The following is a 9,392-nucleotide window of genomic DNA, read 5'->3' as shown; positions in this document are numbered from 1 at the left end:
TGGCAGGGAGATTAGAAATTACTGGAACTGTTTGGTCATCTTGAAACTGAAAAAGGAGGACTACTCTGAAACTCTTGAAGGCAAAAAAAGATACACTCAAATGCCATTTCTATAATAGTTGTTTCACAGCAGAAAATGTCTACAAGTTCAAATTGTTTCAGTTTATTTAATGCTATGTTGGCCTTAAGACTTGCAAGGAGGGCCATGCAAGAGAATCTATCTCATCCAAAAGGGATTAATTTAATATTAGCAAACAAAAATACATACTGTTGAGGACCCAAACCTTTAAAAGCATAGAAATAATTTATTAAGGAGAATGACTTTTCATTCCGTATTACCTACAGCTTTATAAGTAACATACTCCGTTTGTCTAATAAGGTTTATAGTCTAATACGGAACGTTAAGAGGCTGCATAGGCTCTTGCCTCAGCTACAAAGCACAGTGTGTGATGGATTTGCATGTTTGACTGCCCCACTTGCACAGTTTTTTGAAGAAATTCAGCTCTCCTGTGCTGAGATCATTTACAGCTTTGTAGTTCTAACCTGGCTCCAAGGGAGCATGTAGTGACTGGCTGTTGCTTTTGAATATCTGGCTGAAGTGAGCGCTTGGTGAAGCTTGGGAGCATCTTACTAGTACTCGTGTGAGTGGTAAGAAGATGGAAACAATGACACAATGCTTTCCTCTGTCCCTGCACCTCTAGGTTTCTGGGTGGAACTGCATATGTCCTGAGGTGGCTTTTGCCATTGCATGCCATTTTTCTATTCATGTCCTATTATTTCTTTTACAGCTTTGGTGTGCTCAGTAAGACATCATTTTATCCCCTTTGAATGTTCCTGAAGTAAGAACAGCAAAGTAGTCTGCAGTGTTATACCAAGTTTAGCAGTGAGGATGTATTTGCCAGCTGGAGGGCAACCCCTCTCAGGTGTGAATGGCTGGAAACTGGATATAGCCTGGAGCAGCAGCGGCTGTGTGTACCTGTATTATACGAGCCCATCCGTGATTGCTTCCTCCCCTTTACTGCCAGTGGGAAACATACCTCTTGAATTCACTCAGGCCATCATGGCTAATACATAACATGAGATCAAAATCCTTAGAGCTAGCACCATGACGTTTTATTGTTCCTGAGACCCAGGCTGTCCAGTTGACTGCTGTCACACACTCATCCTCTTGGTGGACTGGATATCAAGGTGGCTGCATGGTGCAACGGATCACAGCCCAGCACAGGCAAACTTCATGACAGAAGGGTGCAATGCGTACTTCACGTGTTGTTCAAGCAACAGCAGATAGGTGCATGTTATTTGTGTGTCAGGCATACCCAGTGGTGCCTTCTCTAAACAGGTCAGCACCAGGATGTGAGGGTTTAGGCATCTAGATCCCCAAAAGAGATTCTTTCTACTTGAGTCACACAGGTCAGTGGCTCCTCTGCAGAGATACTTGATGGGCTACACAACTACTTATTCATCTGCTGAAGAACTGCCATTGGGAATGCCAGAACAGGGACAGCTGGTAGTTAGGTTAAGCAAAACTGGATTACTTGCTCTAAAAAGCAGTGCAATACAATGGACAAGTGGTGGAGCTGATAGAGAAGCACGTGGCAGAAAACTGAGTTCTGAGTCTTCCGTGACTCTATATATACTTTGGCTTAACATTTTAAAATAAACATGGTCAAAAAAGTTCACAGCTCCTCTCCAGCTGTCTGCTGGCTTGAGGTTTGTGGCTCTAGTCAGTAATGAAGGTAGTGAACTGCATGGAAATTCACACACCACTTAGAAAAGGGAGGATCTTTTAAAGCTCCTTACAAGTGTTTTTGAAGAGGACAGAGTGCCCTTAGTGTTTTTTTCTTCCCCAGAAATACAGGACAGCATCTAAACAAAATGGATTATTCACCAAATTTAGCAGGTTCAGCTTGGTGCATACTTTCCGTGTGGTTCAAGTGCTATAAAATACTCCACAGAGAAACACTGCTGACAAATAACTAACAGGCAAAGAACAAGTACATAGGGGAGCAACAATGCGACTACACACGAATCCCAGAGTGCTTGTAAATTTTTGCCCAAGGAGTCAAAGAAAAGCAAGATCCACCCTGGGATAAAATAGCTAGCTGAGAGTACTTCAAAGGTATTCTGTTTTTTCCTCTATGCATTATCACTGCACAAAAAAACCATTAAAAACCCACAGATTGTGCTTATATTCTGTGCTTTGCTTTGGTACTCACCCTTTCAGTGAATTTTTTAAAAGGTACATCCGTTATATCACACTTAACAATATAGCATGTAAACTGTGATGCAGGCCTGACGGCACCCAAATAACAGCTGCTGAAGTATACCCAGCTCCTTGCATGGAAGGCTGAGTCCCTCTGTTTCTGATGGAATCTTCCCCTAACTGCCAAAATCTTTTCAAGAGCAATTTCTCCAAGGCCTGAATCAGTGCCCACTGAAAGCAAAGGGAAAGATTCCTACTGATGGCAACCATCCCAAGTAAGCCAGAGGTCTAGGCTGCCCTTGCCAGAAAATTTTATGTGCATTTTGATGACTTTTAAAGCTTCTCTTTTTGTAGTTGTCTTTCTTATGGATCTTACTTTTCAGTGAATTTTTTCCAGACACTTCACATTCTGGATAAAGCAGGGTTGATATGCTTCTATCCCTGATTCAACAGAGAAGATCATTTTATCAGATTAGTTTTTTAAGAGACTTGCTTTAGTCAGGGTGCATTGGGAAGCATACGCAATGTTAAAACATTATGCTCTCCAATGGCCTGATTTTCCCTGTATAAACACATGGGATGAAGGCAAAAGACTCAGTCATGTGCTAAAGAAAACGGTGTGGTGCTGTCACAATAAAACCATAGAAGCCAGGTTTTTAACAAGTTTACCCAATGGCTGAAGTTTACTTGCAGTTTGGCCTCGGAGGTAACTATAGACATTGTGTAGATGGGGATTGAGGGCAGATTTCACTGTGGAAAGAACTGGGACAGTCTCGTAAGCTCTCAAGGAAGGTGTGGGAGCCTGTCATACTCCTGTGGGACATGTACATACTCCTTCGATGACACTAAATGGCAATTTATTGCCAAGGTGCAAATCAGGTGAACAAACCTGTCTGAAAGAAGCTCATCCTGGCATCTGAGTTATCTACAAAAACAGACAGGAAAGGAATGAAAAAACATGCATCTTTAGGTAAAAGTTTATTTCTGGAGGAGCTCCAAGCCCATCATTTATTGCAATTGCTATGATGGGGTAGCTGGCTGCCTGCAGATAATGTGTCATCTGTGGTATAAACAAATGCACTCACAGTATAATGACTGTCATCTTCTGTTTTTCCTTAATTAAACTTGTTTTCTTCTGTTGGAGTAGGAGCAGGAACAGTATATGCAGTTGCAGCTCACTGTTTTCATAGACCAATATTGGTCAATATTGCCCAATATAGGCCAGACCTCAGTTAGTTTAAAAAAATCCAACTCCCCCCCAGCATTAAGAATAGCAAGTTTTGTTACACCTTTGACATCCCAACTGATTAGCCAGAGAAGAAATCACAACTAGCTGGAGTTTGGCTGTCAGAAGTTACCCCTAACTTCTCACTGTTTTGGTGTAAGACGTATCAAGAGGAGAGACAAGATGACACGTAAACCTGAACCACCACCACGACTGTAAAAATAGGAAGTTGGTGGCACCATAAAGAGATGAGATGTCAAGGGCTTAACAAATCTAGTCTTGGGAAAAAGACAGCCGTTTCCCAGGCAGGAATAAACTGCTCACAGTAACTTTCACAGAGGCAGGATATGATCTTTTGCCCATTGTTGTCAATCTGGCTGCACCCTAAATAGCAGCTATATTTCCATAACAGAGGACTTCAGTTATGCAAATCCTCCCTCTCAAGCCAAAGGACTGCAGACAGGATAGGTGAGATTCAGCCTTCTCTTAGTAGAGTGTTGCACTTCTACAGAAGAGATGAGAGTGAATATGATCTCTCCCAGATCCCAAACCCACAAAGCCAGCACAAAGCATCAGTGGGAATCATTTTCACTGCCTCTGCCACCCTGTACCAGCCCAGACCCCTTAAAACTCATATACTGGAAGGTGAAGGGATGTCCCCGAGTTTCCTTATGCTAACTTCATATCCTGACTTGGGCTTTTATTACACATCTGTGTGCAAAACACTAGATATTCACTGAGGAGATAAAAAAATGAGCTTCAGTGCAAAACAGCCTCCCCTCTCCTCCCATAACCAGCCTGTAATTTGAATGCCCTGCGGTGATTTTGTAATACAATCAATCTCCTTTTGCTCTAAGAGATGAAGCCAGCTGGGGAGTGGGGACAATGTCTCTGTTTGGTGTGGCATTTAGTATCCACCCTGGAACTCAATGTGTAGGCATTTCTCCTCCCCTCATATTGCAGCTGAATGACTTTGCTGTGTTGATTTGAAATGACCTGACTAATCTCAACTTCCTCTAACAGTTTAATGAAATGTCAGAAGTGAACAAGGTCCACGGAATTGAAAAAAGACCATTCAAACAATGATGAAAAGAAACACATGGACAGCAGTTTTTAAACAGTACTTGGGCTATTGGAAATAATTCAGTGAACTTTAGCCAAGCTGCAATATAAACATACTAAGGAGGAACCAAAAAAATGTTTTCTATAAAGCCACATTTTTCATCTGGACTGTTTAATCTACTTCAGGATTACAAAAAGGAGGTATATGGGAAAAACCATAATTGGGTAAAATTGAAAAAAGAAAGAGACCCTTCCCTCCCCACTTGTATCAGTTGGTGTTTGGAAACAGAAACCGCAGACCAACAGTTACGTAGCACTGGTTCCACCATCTGAAATTACAGGAGTGAGAGGTAGAGAGGATCTGGCAAGTTGAGTCCTGTTACTTTCCAAGAAAAGTTTAATGGTGTTCTCAACTGCAGAAGAAATTAAATACACTGATCGTGACTCCAACCTTACAGAATAACCAACTGAGAGGGAAAAGCTTACACTGTACTCCCCCTGTCAAGCACCGTGCAATGAACTAAAACAAACTTATCTGTGCTTTGCATATCATTAATATTTTACTTCCTATTAGGAGGTTACCGACAGCTCTGCTAAAATAGCACTTTCATTACTGAAGACAGCCCCCAGATTTCATGAACTGCTCATGGAAATTAATTTCTGCTTCCAGCTGAAGGTGAGAGAGACACTGTTTTGCTGGTACAGCTGGTACCAGCTATTACCAAGCACTAAACCTTTTCCCATTATTATTTTTCCTCACATGCCTTCATATCCATTATAATTGTGACAGATGTTTAGTCCAGTTGTCCTCTGGAGCAAAAATATGCTTTCCAGAGCCTACCACGTCTCTCACCTCCCTTACTACCATTCTGCTGCAGAACACAGCCATTGCAGCACCAGTCTGGCTGTACGTACACAGGAGTCTCTGGGACTTCCCAGGAATGCAGACTGTGTATCAAAGATTCGACCCTCTCAGTTACTCCAGGAAGTCTCTCCTCCTTCCCAAAGCAGCTCCACATTCAGTTATGCTGTTGCTGTCTCTCAGCTTTCCACTCTTATGCCATGCTGGAGGGACACTACGGACAGGGGCCCCAAAGGAGTTTTAACCAACCCTAGGGCTCACTGGACATGCTGGCATGTTAATTAACTAACATTTGCCCAAAGTCCAGCACTCAAAGTTAGGAGATGCCAGGCCTGAGCAACGATAAGGAACCAATTGCTCTCGCAACCTTCACTCTCTGAAGCCGACACCCTATGGAAAAACAGTTACGTGATCATGTAATCAAAAGCCAACCCCAAGATGGCAAGTGCGGAAACCTGGTGGAGGAGGGGGCAGTCTGGAGGTTGGGTGGGCAGACAGCCAATCCGACAAAGTGTTCAGCATTGCAACCAAATGCCATTATCTTTATGTACTTTTTGTACGCAGAGTTCAAAAGGCTGACCTTTTAAGAAAAAAAAGGGAATTTTACATAGAATGTCCTCCCTGAGCCCCTTTGTTTAAATGATTGAACATTTTAATCCCAAATTCTCATGTTTGCTGTGCAGATGATCTAAGCTACAGGATTTAATACATTAACTTTATATTATTAATCCAGACAGAACAGGAAAAACTGATTTTTAGGAAGATGCAGCTGTGAGTGGCTGGAAAAGCAAGGGAAAACTGCTAATAAAGCACAGGAGAGATTTTGAAGCCTGCTAGAACTGAAGGGAAGAATCTGAGCCACAATAAGATTAAGAAACTGAAACAGATGATGCTAGGCCATTATAGAGAAGGCAATGAGGTTAGTACAAGCACAGATATGGAGAAGGCAATTCTTTCTCTCATCATGGCAGAAAGCAGACCTAACACCCCCATCTTCTGTCCTTGCCCTTAGAAAGTACAACTACTTCTGTTCATCACAAAGCTGCCACTGAAAAACTAATCCCTCGGTCTCAGTGCTCAGACTGTGTATAATCACCCACAGACAGGTCCACAACTTCACCACACAGGCACATCCACAACTGCTCTTGGAGCTTCGTTGGAATTTCCCTGGCTGCCGATACTTCGGCAATATCCAAAGGTCATGCTGGGTTAATGCCTTATGTACCTTGAGATCTGGATTTTAGGTTGATGGCATCAGCACAGGTGATTACAGCTGCCTGAGCCTCCCGCAATGAAAACTTCAGTTTGCATCATCACGGAGTTACCACACAATAAGGAGGACTGGATTTTCAGAGTGCAGTGAGGTAGGGATGGTGCTAAACAAAGAGCCTGGTACTGTTATGAAGAAAACCTTAGACTCTTACTCAACATCCAGAGCTGACAGTATTTCACCTCTCAGCTTACTCGAGCAAAGCTCAGATGTAAAGACAGAATTCAATTATTTCCAGCAGAAGTTATTTTTCTTTTATGAGAAAGTAAAAATGACATTTCACAATACACCATTGGGTCCATATATTACTTTTTCTGCTCCACTAAATCACATGATGATTTGGTGGAACAGAGAACATAAGGAATTGGAATGAGTTGGCCATCACTACAGGTTGCATGAACAAACAAGATGAAGTGTGCATTTGTGGAGAACTACATTTTGTGCTTGCATGAAAAGAGACATCGCAACCTACTTTTAGACTTTGTAATTTGCTATTAAATTTTAAAATATTACTTAATATAGGATGTTGATTGTTGGGAAAAAAAATCCAAACCCTGAAAATGCCCTGTACTTACACACTTGTAACTCGCTTCTGACACCTGTGAATCTCAACTGCATGTAGTAAAATAAAAAAAAAATCTCATAAGAAAATGTACTTCAGCTGATCAGTGTAATGAAATATTTGTTATCACTTTAATACTTACCAATTTATAATTAAAATCAAAGCTGTTAAAGGCCTGTATAAATACACAGTGCAGCAAGAATCTATCTCTGTAACCCAGAGCTAAAACAGGCTTTTGGAAAGGTAAAGAATAATTTCCTTCTAAATATCAACTCAGATCATTGTACATTGCAGAACTGGAAAAGAGACAAACAGATAGAAGATGCAATTAAGACACTTCACCGTGAACTCTGTCTTACTTGGGAATTTCTGTTGAACTACTAGATCCTAACAAAATTTAGTTCTGCTGAAGTCAATGGGCATTTTACTATCTGCTTCAATGGCAAGGATTTAACTCATGGAATCATACCCAGATCAAACACAGATGGACATAATCAAATTGAAGTACCTGCACTCGTCACGGTTTGTACCTAAATTAAACACTGAATCTACAATAAACAAACACAAGAGCCTAATGTGAATGGGCCAATGATGCTCGAATCCTGCATCTTTTGTCCTTTCTTTTCAGTATTGAAATACTTCTCTTCTGTATCAAGTAACTGTGGAGGGTTTAGCAACATACTACAATTGTGGAACTGTAAATTTGTAAAATTTGTTGGAAAGAAGAGGAAGTTTGTCGGAAAGTAAAAAAAAAACAAACCAGGTTTAATTGGTCAAACACACTGCTTAGAACATTGAGGGAACGCAGCCATCAAGTTACATGCCATGATGACTACCTAGACATTCAAGGAAGTATTTTATGGGAGAGGTCAGACACAGTCCCTAAAAAGCAGATGTGTTGGCCAGTGCTAATGAGGTCAGCACTGCAAGGTACACTCACTGTCAGGCAGTGAAAAGGGTGGACAGATATGCTTTAGAGAACAAGGAAACCAAGCAGTGGAAGATGAAGAGTATACACAGGAAAAATAACCAGGATGGGGCAAATACTTCTCTCTAATACAGTACAGATGATGGATATATTCACCAATTCTGATTCAAAGGCACAAAAAGTTTCACAAGAAAAAAAGACAGCATCTGAAATAATTACTCTATTCTGCAGACAATATTCCAAACCCGTATGATCTTGTATTTCATACAAATCAAAGTACATTTATGCAAGTCAGTGTTGTTTACACAGTTTGAGGAGCCTAACTCAAACAAATGGATTTACATCATTAGTAAAAAAATTCACATAATTTCCCAGAGAAGCATGGTAATATTCTAGGTTATACTTTTCATTGTCTTTCTGATGCAAATGCAAACTCTTACCCTGCAGTGTCATTATCTTTCCCAACTCAACTCCTACTTCACAAATATTGCATCGGTCCAACTTTTTTCCTCTTTTACTTACTTTGGGATTTAGCGTTGCTCAGAGTCCTCTTTCAATTATTCTACATTTGTTGATTATTTTAATATACTGAAATTCTGTACAAAGAGCAGTTTTTACTCTCTCACCCACCACAAAATATGACATTCCACTAGAGCCTGGCAACTTAATTATTGCATGTTTTGGGTTAAGATTCACGACTCACAGATGGTAGGTGAAGGAAGGTGTATGTGTGCTTATGCATGTACACCCTCTTAGTTAGTAAACAAGAAGTTAAAAAAAAAAAATCACAACAAAACCCTTTCCAGATTCTTCCAGCTTCTGTTAGGAATTATTTAAAACTTAAATTATTTGACTTAGTCCACAATTCTGAAGAGTGCTGGCTTTGTCTCTCTGCTCACATCCAAAATGTCTAGAGTAATGTAGTAGAGGAGCATAGTGAGAGACCACTAGAGTAAGACCCTATAAGAGAGGGAGCAAGCCTGTGATGAACATTGTGTCCAACATGCATCCATAAAACCACATGCAACTCCTGACAAGACAACTTCACAGCACATAATAGCCCAGTTAACAGAGTTGAAGTGAGGTCAAGCCTGGAATACTAATTTTAATTGTCTTGTTCTAATTTTTTTAATCCTCCTGACTCTTTTCATTATAACATCACAAATAACTTGTGTACATATTGGTTCTGAATAAAACACTGAGACTTGAGTTTATTGTTTCCCTTAGTTGGAAGTTCCTAGAGGAAAAACATTGCCAAAACAATTTAATAGCATATTCAAA

This window comes from Accipiter gentilis, chromosome Z (genome assembly GCF_929443795.1).
Source record: "Accipiter gentilis chromosome Z, bAccGen1.1, whole genome shotgun sequence".
In the NCBI taxonomy this organism is placed as follows: domain Eukaryota; kingdom Metazoa; phylum Chordata; class Aves; order Accipitriformes; family Accipitridae; genus Astur; species Astur gentilis.
Note: the sequence above shows the minus strand (reverse complement) of the source record.